Source organism: Pezoporus occidentalis, unplaced genomic scaffold (assembly GCF_034315485.1).
Source record: "Pezoporus occidentalis ecotype Australia unplaced genomic scaffold, CSIRO_AGI_Poc_V1 ctg32, whole genome shotgun sequence".
Lineage (NCBI taxonomy): Eukaryota > Metazoa > Chordata > Aves > Psittaciformes > Psittacidae > Pezoporus > Pezoporus occidentalis.
Genome location: NW_026915158.1, coordinates 1,620,393 through 1,633,195, shown reverse-complemented (window position 1 = coordinate 1,633,195; position 12,803 = coordinate 1,620,393). Strand labels below are relative to the sequence as shown.

General features: G+C 42.1%; 1 long non-coding RNA gene across 1 annotated transcript; it reads right to left on the bottom strand.

Moving 5' to 3' along the window:
- Nucleotides 1-471: 471 nt before the first annotated feature.
- On the bottom strand, nucleotides 472-11,499 carry LOC134168707 (uncharacterized). The gene is made up of 4 exons (XR_009966637.1): nucleotides 11,256-11,499; nucleotides 4,270-4,403; nucleotides 3,433-3,564; nucleotides 472-1,096 (listed from the first exon to the last, which is right to left on the bottom strand). It is a non-coding gene; the product is annotated as an uncharacterized LOC134168707 (long non-coding RNA).
- Nucleotides 11,500-12,803: the final 1,304 nt, after the last annotated feature.

The window sequence follows — 12,803 nt, the reverse complement described above, 5'->3', positions numbered from 1 at the left end:
TCATGGGATCCTTGGACAATGGTAATATTTTGGAGAACATGGTAGATAATAAACTCAGTACAAGCTCCAAGAGCAGCAGGGTGGCGAGGAGTATAGATCTGGAGGCGTGAACATTGGATAACAAAGAGGAACAAGAAGGTGGTGTTCCCTCTCAAAATACAGCATCATAAGGCCACCCCAGACTACCAGCTTTCTGTGTCTTTGCCAGACACAGAATTGTAAATTACAAGCACCCTGTGCTACCTGCTCACACTGAGGATGCTGGCATGAAATGGTCCATTTCTATGCCTGCAAACTGTCTTTGATTTCTAAACCACAGTGGCTGCAGATGACCTGCCTGTTGGGAATGGCTGCTGGCTTGTGCTAACCCTAAACTGGGCTCAGACATTGTCTGGCCAGAGCTAATCTGTCTCATTGGTCCAGACCAAAACCACACCAGACCCTGTGCTAACAATTTAACACCGAGGCAATCAAGTTCAAGCTCCCAGAAATGTTTCCTGTTTAATGTACTATTCTAGATGTAGTCAGTGTGTCTAGGCTTGATAGATGCACTGGGAGAACGATTTTGAAAAACGGGAAAAGGCTCAGAAGAAGGCCACAAAAGCAATTTTGTCTATAAAACTTAGTGAGATGCTCAAACAGCTTATTTATTAACTTTATTTAAGGAACCGAAAGGTGTTGACCATGATCTACAAGAGCCCATATAGAAAAAAGGATTTGCTGTAGACAACTACCCTATACTCCAGAAGTTAAAAAGCATGCTGATATCCAGGAGCTAGATAAATTCCATCTATAAATAAGGCACATTTTTAAGCATTAGGAGGATTAACTACAGAACAAATTAACAAGTGCTCTGATGTATTCTTCATAATGTGTGATCCTTAATTTAATTTTTTTCTGAATAAAAAAAATATCTTGTGGATACAACAGATGCTTGGGGGTTCATAAGGAAAGAGTATCTGAGTTTCTTTGACTTGTGTTATAGAAAAAGCCAGTTTAGATTATTGTACTGGTACATTCTGATCTTGAATCTGATTTGACAGATAAGACACCATCAATACCTCTAAAGTGTAAGTGGGCAGATTTCCTGCTGGATCTGTGAAAAAAAAAAAAAAACAAACAGAAAAAAACATTACATTTGTAGTTGTAATCCAAGCTGTGTAACCAAAGAGGAACAAATTAGGCAGAAATTGCTTTCCCTTACTGGTGCCAGCCACTGGCTAGAATAAAACTGCTGTGAAAAACAGAAGTCATTCTTGACATAGCTGTGCAGAAACTACCTTATCTTACCTATATGAATATGTTGCATCTGCCCTTTCTAACTGCTTGAAGAAAGCAAGATCCACTCTACATGGCACCTACGTCTCACTGAAAGGGCTGGAATTTCTACGCCAAGGAATTTTGCAAAATTTTTGCCCGAGAGATGTTTTCATACCCAACCCAACCCAAACACAGCACAAGCTAAATGGCATGCTCTACGTTACATCACATATAAAAATATAGCCACGATCCATATTATTGTTCTATGAACACAAAAATAGCTGAATTTTGAATAGGCTTTCTGCTTGGGTAGGAAACTGATGACACAGACAGATGGCTTTCTTACAACATCAACTTAGTCACGAGGCAAAGGTGTAGAGGAAAATTCATTGGAGGAAGTTGGAGCAGCAGAGCTCTTATCCTGTCCTTTTCTGTGCAGTAGTTTGTCTTCTGCCTAACATGAAGGGAAAGAGCTGGAGAGTCCTTTGGCCAATGACCACCTCCCATTTTCTTGAGTAGCTGGGGGAATAAAGCTACAGGTACCCAGTGTTGTCCCTTCACAGGTCCTCACCCCTGACCCATGAGGCAACCTGTAGTGATGGCAAGGGGAAAAGCCTGCACCATAACCTCTCCTGTGTATCAGGTCAGGCAGTGAGATGTGAATGTATGCTGCACTGTCCAGCTAACTTCTGCTCCCTTCTGGGACGCCACCAAAACCAACTGTGAGAGCCACTGCAGGGTCCCATCCAGACTCATTGCAAAGCACAATCTTTCTTGCTAGCTTCCCATACAGCATCCTGAGCCCTGATGTTGTGGGATGGGAGATCTCTGGGCTCTCTTAGGTTACTGGGCTGCCAGGTAGTCCCAGTTGCCAGCACCATTTGCAAAGAAGTTGCAAGCAAAAAGCATTGGCAGCTGATTCTGTCATGTTGAGACATCAGCCAAATGCCCTATAAGCCTACTTGCTTTAAAGAGGTCTGTAATCTTTGCTTTCCAGGTCTTCAGCAGTAGACATTGAGATGATGTTACAAGCTAAGTATCAATTCCAAACTTATCTGGAGCAGCATAATGGAAACATGAATGAGTAACAGCTGAAAACAGGTTAGCAAAAAGAAGTTTGCTGTGATTTCCAGATGAAAGCCTGGAAGAAATACAGTTCATATCAAAAAACGTTTTTATTCCATTACACAAATTACCTCCACACCAGGAATTAGCTAGATATGTAAAGATACCTCCTGCAAAACTTCAAACATAAAAATGGGGTGGGGAAGAGGAGAGCAATCCCTGCAAATCTTATGGGGTTTAAATGGTTTGGTTATATTAATTTGGTTATTGGGAATCCTCATCTTGAAGCAACATCCCTCTGGATCTGTGATACCGCATCCTGGCTCTGCACACTTCTTGAGTATCCTCTGACTGGTACTCCATAATGATGACAAACTCCAACCCCTTCTCCACCCACTGGAGATTGAAAGGACTTTAATGCTGTAAATAACTTTTTAAAAACGAGATTCCTCTGAACATTTACATTTTCTGTTGGTGGAAGGTGTCAGGTTAATGATTCATTTATAATAACAAAAAGCCACCTCAGAAGACAAATTTTCATCGCCTTATTTCCGTCACTGTTAGTACACAGAACTAATCCAGGGTTTATCTCCACAAGTATTTATGATTTTTGTAGTTGGGTGTAATCTACTCAGTCAGTAATTAAATACCTTAATTTTTTTTCACAGATACACTATACACTTCATATTGTATGACTTATATTGTATAGGTTGTCTTAATTTGGTGTCATATTCCTTTTATTTTCTGTTGCAGTAGGCGTTTCAGGATTGCCTAATGCCTTCTAATGTTGTATTATGCAGCAAATTATTTCTGATACTTTCTAGATGGTTATTTAGATGAAATAAAACATATACTGAACAATAAGGAATTAACCTCTCAGCATTAACTTAGCATGAAATAGCTGATATTTACTAGGACCACAACCTGCCTCCTAGGGATTTCATGTACCCAGAACAGGTTTCCAAAACTACTCTTCTCAGTAAGCAGCCATTAAAGCACTCTAATCCCAAGTGGTGCAGTAGAAATAAGAGAAGCTTTGCAGCATGTTTAAAGACATTATCCTAATTCCCAATAAATCCAACTGAAAAACAATATTAAATTGCTAACATGTCAGCCAAGAAACAAGCTCCATCAGCCAGGGCAGCATAAGCCAGTGCAGGAGGAGCTTCAGCTTTTGCCTGGGAGGTCCATATCAGTGCATAGCACCAAACTTCACAGCTCCCTCCAAAAGTATTTTACCTGCATGCAACAGCAAAAATTGGTGGCTAAATATCTGTATTCCTCCAAAGCCTCACCCTTTTCTGGGATGTGTCACATGCATTTCAAAGTGTCAGACACATGGCTTCTCCAATGCATCTTCCACATGGTCATGTACCAGAGGTGGGTGTTTTATGGTAGACATGGCAGGCGTGACCTCCACAAACACAAAAAGCACCTTCCCCCTGTCACACTCAGCCAGACACTGCTGCTGCTAGCCCACTGTCCCTGTCAGCCTGCAGCATCCCCAGCCACATGCCAAGGCTGCGAGTGCTACTGGCCTGAAACCCAGCCTCAAAAGATCAGGGTTGCATGTTTGTGGCACCTCAGGGAATTTTAAGTCAAGCTCAGCTTAACAATCAAAAGAACAGGGCTGTAACAGCCTCTCATCTCCAAAAGCTGAGGCAGGTTTGTGAGTATCTCTGTATTTGAGCCTGAGTTTATCTATTGTCTTAAGGATCTTTCCCAAGAGAACTGGATAAAGAAACTTTGATGGGGCCATACATTCTTGGACTGTGAAATATTTTCTTTCATTCATTTATTGCATTCATAAATAAAAATGCCTCATTAACTGCACAAATGAATTTTCTCTCCAATTATGTTTACCTTCTATTATATATTTTAATACAGAAAATCAAGTAAGCGCAGACATAAAATACTGCACTCTGTTGAACAATCTGTATTTACCTAAAGTATTTTTTCCGAAGTCCTTCTTTGTAATGCTTTAAAACATTCAAGTTTATTCCTCTTCAGAAGCATCAGATTTCAAAATCTTCAGCAGACTGGAACATTCATCCTTCTAATGACTAGTAATATAAATTCTGCAAACACAGAACTATTATTCATCACAGAGCTCTCTTAGCTCTGCAGAAATGAATAAAATAATTTCTTGAAATACACACATAAAGCAAACCCATGTCTTGGAATGTCTGTGGGTACATGAGATAATATCATAGGCACAGATCTATTCAAGGGGAAGATGTTACTTGCAGACATTGATATTTCTGGCTGGTACTTTGAGAACAGTGGAGCAAGAGGCTGGGTTGGGAGATAAATTTTCCCCAGATCTCTGGATAATCTCTTTTGAGTATTTCTAGCATTTTTGTAGATGTGATCAGTTAAAGATATGAGAGGCAACACTTCTAGGGAGAGATAATCTAATTTGTTAGAGCTCTTGCTATTAGATCATCGCATTTGCTGTGACAGTGTCCTCAGGAAAACAAGCTGGTAACTCTTTGTGGGTGTTGCTTTCCAAGTGTGAGAGTGTGAATCTCTATTATGCTCCTTCCACAGACAGGGACAGGGCTGGGGGGGAAGCAACTTGTTAAAGATGCTGCAGTAAATCACTGGAAGGGCTGTCTGCACCCAGACCTCCCTGCTGCTTGCTGGTTTAGCAGAAGCCTTTACTGACATCCTTGTAAAATTAAAACTTACAGCCTCATTCCTTCAAGTAGTTACAGACACACTAAACTTCAGGCACAGGAGCGGTCCCATTAAAGCGAATATGCATACTTGCATGCTTCATGTTGAACATCTCTTTTGCGGAAGCTCCAAACCACCCCAGACATCAAACCCAAGTGTAAGAGACCCAGAGCAGAGTCACTGACTGTGGACACCTATTGTAGTCCCTCTGCTCTGCACTGGCTGCCGCCTGATCTGCTGACAGGCTCTAAAGCACTGTCTCTGGCCACAATTACATTACCTGGGGATGTCCCTGGCTGTTTGGAAAGCATTAAAAGCTGGAATTCCTATCGTGCAAGAGGCAGCAAGGGCTTCACAACACAACAGGATGATAGGATTTGCCCTTCCATCCCTAGGTCTGGCAAAACCCACATCTCACCAGCTCTGGAGCCCACTGCCAAAGGTATTGACCATTGAAGCTTTGGGTAGAAGTTGTGGGAGCTGTGGATTTGAATATAGAGATGGAATATGCTTGAACATGTCTGTCTGCATTTCTTATGCCTCTGGGTAGCTATTTCCTGCATAGGCTGTTATTTAAAATAACAGATAGAGAATTTAGACTTAAAAAGCTATATTTTTTTACTTTAATCTAAAGACATTAATATCATTAAATGATGTTTAATGGAGAAGTACAAAAAGAAAACACATTTAAAGGCATCTGCTATGCATCATTAGTGATTATCTTTCAAACTTAGACATTATGAGTCAAATTTTCCTCAGTCAACCTGACTGACAGTTAATGAAACTGCAACCACTTTGGTCATGTAAGCCTAAATGCATTTGTGGAGCTCGAATGGTAACCTGCAAAGTCCCATCTGGCTATGAGCCTCCCTGGGGCAAACAGAGAATAAGAATGAATGGGAGTAGGAAGAGTAGGGAGTAGGAAGTAGGAAGAGTAGGACAGTAGGGAGAGTAGGGAGTAGGAGTAGGAAGAGTAGGAAGGAATTCCTTCCTACTTCATATGGAAGTAGGGAGAAATTGGTGAATAAAATGCAGATGGACACAAGCTATGATACCTTATTCCCCAAAGCTTACAGGAATCTTTTTAGCCACTGTACAACATAGCAAAGATTTCTATCTGTTTTCTTTCTTTACAGACTCAGGACAGTAGAGCTAAATTCACAAAAGAAATCCACATACCATTTGAACCATTTTTCTTTTCAAGTTATATTTTCTAACAAACAGTTCTAAATTTTGCCACAAATAAATCTGACCTGAAACCAGGAGTTGTATTCATTTTGGACTTTTTTCATGTCCAAACCACTGATTTAAAGCAGTTTGGGTACAGCTGTATTAGCATTCTGTGAATTACTTTGTTGTGTAGCAGACTGCAAAAAGAGCAGTCTGAAGGATGCATTAATAATAATGAAGTTGATGGTGTGATGTGATAGTAAAAGCTGGTTTAAGCAGTGTTATTTGGGGTAATCATAATTAGCAGTAGCCATTTAAAGGTCCCAGCATGAGTTTTGTAAGTAGAAATGTTAACCCTAGGTTCTTGACCAGTTTCCAACATAAGCAATTACGTTCTTCCCACAGTTAGTAGTAAACAATCCCTTGTCGCTTCAATTAGACATGGTATTCTTCAGTTTCTCTCTGAGAGCTGTTGAGTAGCATTACCAGTGCTGTTATGCGGCTGCTGTGTTACAGCTGAGCGGTCCCAGTATTTTAGTTATAAATGAAGTGTTCCCTGCTTGTAAAAGGCTTCTGTAGAGTAGTCTCAGAGCACTGCATAAATCAATAAGCAACAGATGCACTTGATATTGTACACTGACTTGAGGGCAGGAGAAAAAAACAGAAGGGAGGAACACTACTGGCAGAAAGATAACACAAGGATATGAATACAACATGCGCACCTACCCCCATGAATGTACTCAGGGGAAAAGGGCAAAGGCAAGTAACAGTGGGCTTGGTCCCAGAGGACGAAAACAATAAAGTCCAGAAGAACTGATTTAAGACTGAATCAACCACACAGTATCCAAAGGGAGCTTTCTTTCTCTAATTTTAGGCATGGAAATAAGGACAGCTAGTCCCCATATTCCCTTTGTAATGACTGACAAAAAGAAGAGAGCTACAAAAAGCAATATAACCAATATCAATTCTTTGTGTTTCTACAAGATTCCTTAAATTTGTTGATTTCTTGCATGTGGACTGACAACCTTGTTACCATGGTTAAAAGTCCTTCACAGCTGCAGTTAAGGTAGGAAGATCCTCAATTTCTTAAGAACCGTTTGAAGCAGAGGGGGTGGAACTAGATGATTTTTAAGGTCCCTTCCAACCCAAACTCTTTGATGATTCTATGAAGAAATCTTACCACAACCTAAACAGTTCTTGAATACAATTCTATACCCCAGGGGTGTTCTGCAGCAAAATAGTAATGTGACTACATCCCAAGAGATCTCTAGACAGACAACTATTAGTTATAGCCAGAATAAAAATGAATAGAAAGGACACAGTGTTAGGGACAAAATGTCAACAAATAAATATCTCTGGTTTGTCTTGGCAACATGGATCACCCTACCAAATAACCTGAACTCTTGTATTCTGTCCACGTTTCTTCTACTTTTCTACTCAGTCTTTTTTGTGTAATATTGGAATTCCACAAATAGAAACATCCTGCTGTGGTTTTGGACTATATGTAGAAGAAGGAAAACACTACCAGCACATCATCTGTGAGGTCTAGTTTATTGCTGGTGAGGTGGTGGTAAGGTAGTCATAAGAGTTTTGTTTTTTTCATTCTCATAAAAGGCCTTGCTGTTGCAGAAAAGCTGCTCATATGCCTATCAGATTACCTCCTACTGTTTTTCTGGCTCTTTTCCCCTAATACTTGACATTCCCATTGGAGGCCTTTGAATATTCTGGGTAGCATTGTCCCAAACATCCATTTAATATTATAACCCCATTTGAAGAAAAAACTGCTACAGAGGACAAGCAGTTGTCAAGAAATGAATGGTTTCATCCAGAGAAAGGAAGGCAAGTGATGGAAAGTAACGTTCCTGTTTATTTGTATCTTGTGGTGATGTAGACAAGATGAAAATGTTTTGCAACAGGCCTGCTTCCACCTCTCCTGCTGAGAGGGATAAATGGATCTTAGAATCTTTTTCCCCTTCATTCCTATAGTTGCAGAGATACGGTTTTATTCAGGACCTGAGGAAGATGGAAGGGGGTCTTAATGCAGAAAGAGCAGGACACTAACTGTAATATATCCCAGAAGTCCATTTGTCCATTCATTCCAACACTTGTAACTTCAGTACTTACAGGAAAGATGAACTCTTCTGCCCTGGTCAATAGAGTGTTGAATGGTGTGGAATAAATGATAGATCACCTATACAACTCTAAAGATATCTACCCCAAATGGTACCTAATCTACAGCCAGCAGGGAAAGGAGATAAATTTACTTTACATTTAGATAATAGTGTCAAAACAAAAAGGTAGAGAAATCAGCTGGCAAAGAGCATAGGAAGCGAACATGGAGATGAATATTAAGAAACCAGTTGCCCATACTTTCTGTAGGACTGTAATGACCACAGATGATTACTGTGCTTGTAACTGGGTAATCCCCTCTTTGGAACAGCACAGGAAGGGTCCTGCTGCCCCTTTAGCCAACAAACCTGTCTAGGTGGTGGTCCATCTCCACCTCAAAAAACAGAGAAGCAACAGATATTCCTGGTGTAGTACCTGACATAGGCACAAACAATGGTAAGTAAAAGCAGATTTTTGCATATTTTCTTTGAGTTTCACTGAAAGGTAAAACTCAGGATCAGGGAAGAGATGACAATGAACTTCTCTGAGGCTGAGGAAAAAGGTAAGCTGTGCCATATTCAGATACATAGTTTCTCACAGTTCTCTGTGCAATTAGGTAATAAATACATAGGAAGGGTGTGTCTTCTCCAGGAAACCTGGTTGGGTTAGGCATAAATTACAATAGCGTCACTCCAATAATGAATAAGAAGCACATTTAACACTAATGAGACAGCAGAACGGTAAGGGATGCAATTGAGGAAAAATTCTTCTGTTTCTCAAAAGCAAAAAGTGATGTCCATATTACCATTAAGGCATTATACACAAAAACCTCCAATAAATTGCAGGTCTAATTTGCAGGTCTCATCACTCAGGCCTCAGCAGCCCTAGTGCCAGAGCTGCATATTACTGGATCCCTCAGCAGAGCTGGCTCAAGCTGCAGTGATGCAAAGTCTCTGCCAAATTACTGAGATCATGTAACCTTGTTAATTTTACCAGTATGAGGCAGAGATACGCTGTTTGCTGTCCCACACTGCATCTAGCCTGCTCCCCTGCAACCTCGTACACTGCCAGAGCTCTTCTGTTACAATGATTCTTACAGTGTCTGTGTGGTTCTGTACTTGATCATCAGACTAGATGGAGGGCCAGACAGGAATATAATCCTCACTGCGTTACCTGCATCCCCTTCATCTGAACAATAGTCCTGAACAATATCCATGACATGAGGAAGAGAAGACAGCTGGTGGGGCTTTGGCACATGGAACTAGATCTCTCTGGACCAGCATACACCACTGAGCTTAGGGGAAATCCTGGCTATGCGACATTCACTGGGGCTGCTGCTTATAACTCTGTGCAGAAATGAGAAGGAAGCAGTAAGTCTTTCCACACATACTGCATTTCTTGAATTTTTCACATTCAACCGCTTTTGTTCTAGGCTTTCTGCAACCCTTGATATCCCATCCTCAGAAATAATCATCTCAACACTGTTTAAGTACAAGCAGACATTAAAAGGATTTAATTAAAAGAAAGTGGAAACCGGAGGTGGCGGGGGAGAGGAGGGAAGAGAGAAAGAAAAAAGAAAAATAAAAGAACTTTGGACCTGGAAAACATGGGCAACAGAGAGCAGTGGGGGAGAAAGTAAGGAGACAGTTTAGCAGCTAGGACTACAAATCCTTCTCATTACCTTACAGTGCTTCCTGAATCATCTCATCTCCATTACTCCAAGATACGATCCCTGGCAGACTTGGTGCTACATTACTGACTTGGTCTAGAAAATGTGGCTGGAGAGGATGATTAAAGGTATGAGGGATGTCAGGTGCTGAAGAGCCAGGGAATGACTTTCCTATACACAGTGTGTGTTTACCACCTGAAGTATCTCCCAATGCCCATCCCACTTCACAAGTGTGGCATACAAGAGAAGAGCAAGAAACTCTGCTTCAAGCTGTGAGCAGCAGTCACCCATAACGTGCTTCCCATGGCCAACCAGGCAGCTCCCACTTCCCCCAGTACACTTACTCCTGGGCCACCACAGAGCAGCCAGCCTCCAGGATGGGGTGCACACCTGGGCCTTGCTATCTGGTTTCAACCACAGGTTTCTATTCTCCTTGAGCAAGAAAATGAAGCCACCATCCTCCCCCCAGCTGTGTTCCTCCACTGGGTTATTTTAGGATGATTGCTGCTAGCATCTCTATGCTGCCTGGGCTAGCTCTGTGGCAGATGTCTTTCTGCAAAGGTCTCTGCACTATACCTCTGATTCAATGCCTGGGCATCAGTAAGAGACAGACAGGGATGAAAACGCATCAGCTGCCTTTGGGCGCTTTGGGGCAAACTGGTTCCCAGCACTGGCAGAGCTGGTCTCCAGAACAGCTCTTTTGCTACCAAGACTCTGGACAACTGGGTAGAAAGAGACTTTAGCAGGGAAGCCATCTCAGGGCTGGTACAAGGAGCCATACGGCACTGTGCTGAGCTGCAGTGCAACTGTGTGAGCTGTGATACACAGACTGAGGCTGAAGGAATGATAGGTGAGGATAGAAAGTGTTAAGTAGAGGCCCAGGCTAGTTTCTCTTCATCAAAGCGTTTTCCTGTGTGTATACACACACATGCACACACACGTCTGTCTGCATTCAGGTGTTTTAATTGCTCCTATAGACCTCACAACAGCCAAAGGAACATTTCTGGGACCAGGGATCTGCAGGATTTCCTGGGAACCTGAGGCTAGAGGGCCAGGCAGTTTCCCAGGAGATGTTGGGGATCAGCAGGTGGAACAGGCCTGACCAGACCCTCCAGACAAGTAGGGAGGATCAGGTGTACATGTTTTGGGCAGAAGAGCCTCCCTGTGAACTATTTGGCTCCGTCAGAGATCGGAAGCGGTGTAGAATGGAGCAGTTGAAGAAGTAGCAGAGGTATCAGTGCTACACTGCACTTGAAACATTTTCAAAAGAGGGTGGAGAAAACATGGGAAATGAGCCTCTCACCTGGGCTCTGGTAAGCTCTGGTGGCTCTGTCCTCAGTTTTAGGACCTTCCTGTGGTCACCTGGGAACAAGAAGACACTCAACCATGCTCCTCAAGGGCCTTCTCTCCCTCAAGGCTCTGGTCCTTATCCTTGGGATTCCCCTTTTTGGGGGATCAGGTGGACTGGCTCTGTTACTGAACCACCACTGCACTCATGCACCTCCTCATCTTTCGCACTCCAGTCAGGTTTCCTGTAGCACAAGCAAGCTTTCCCTGCCCTGATGCTGGACAGGCCACTGACAACCTCAGTCCTCTTGTAGGTCTTCTAAGGACAGCCAGCCTTGTCTCTGTGCCGTTCCCTCACTGCCCCTGCTGAAGCATCTCTGCAACAAGGATTCAGAAAGCGGCACCTTGCTGCAAAACAGCCTTCCTACCCAGAGCCCTGGCAGGACTAATGCTGCTACCTCTATCTCTATCCAGTGTGGACTCCACCAGACAAGACTGGATCAGGAAGATAAGAATGTTGTATACAATGCATGGATGCCTTGCATTGGTAATAAGGTGCTGTCTTCGGAAAATCCGAAGTCTTTCAGTGGTGCAGAAATCTAATACAAAACAGGAGGTCTCATTCAAAGAAAAGCAAAGAAAGGCACATGCAGACATCAGCTGCAAAGCAAGGTTCAGTGCAGATCACCACAGCTAACAAAAGCCCCGTGGAGGCAAACTTTAAAAAGAAAGTGAAAGCACAGGGCTGAAGAACAGCAGCCAGTGGAGGGCATGATTCTGGGTGGCAATGAGCAAAAGGTGTTGCAATAACTGTGGATATTTAGATTGGGACAGGCAATACTGATCCAGTATAAAGTCTATTGACAGAAAGTTGATGCTTCGAAACTGGCAGAAGGGGTTTACACACAACTGGCATTTTGGATCATAGGTTCAAGGCTTTTTTCACCACGTACTAGATGTGTTTGAGTTTTAACACATCATCACATCACACCCTCACACTGCTGAAATATTCATATATGCTTAAATACATATGTACACATATATAAAGCAAGAGGCAACACCACCCCAGAAGTCTGCATCCTCTGAAGCCAGATACTGCAGCTGCCTAGTAATGCCTGGCAATTATCATCAGTAGATGGAAATACTCTCTTCTAGAAAAACAAGCAAACCTACATTTTGCAAGGAGAAAAATCCAACTGTGGAAATCAGTTTAAAGGATGTTTTTCAATTAAAAGCATTGTAAGGTACAATAAAATACCTAGAGGCTTTGTTAGAAGGCCCTAGATACACAGTTTTCAACTAGTTACTGCAAGGGAATGTGGGGAGCACCAGCAAAAACACCTCTGGAGAACCAAAAGCAACTTTCTGCAGCTTGGAAACTAACTTTGAACTGCAGGCAGCCACACCAGGAAGAAAGAAAGCATTTTATTTTATCTTTATTGTATGCACCCTATTTTGACAGTTTTCAAGACTGTTTGGGGAAAAAATTGATTTGATCTACCTGGATTCTCCACCTTCATATAGATATGCCATTTACTTTTGCACTGACAAACATTTTTTTTGT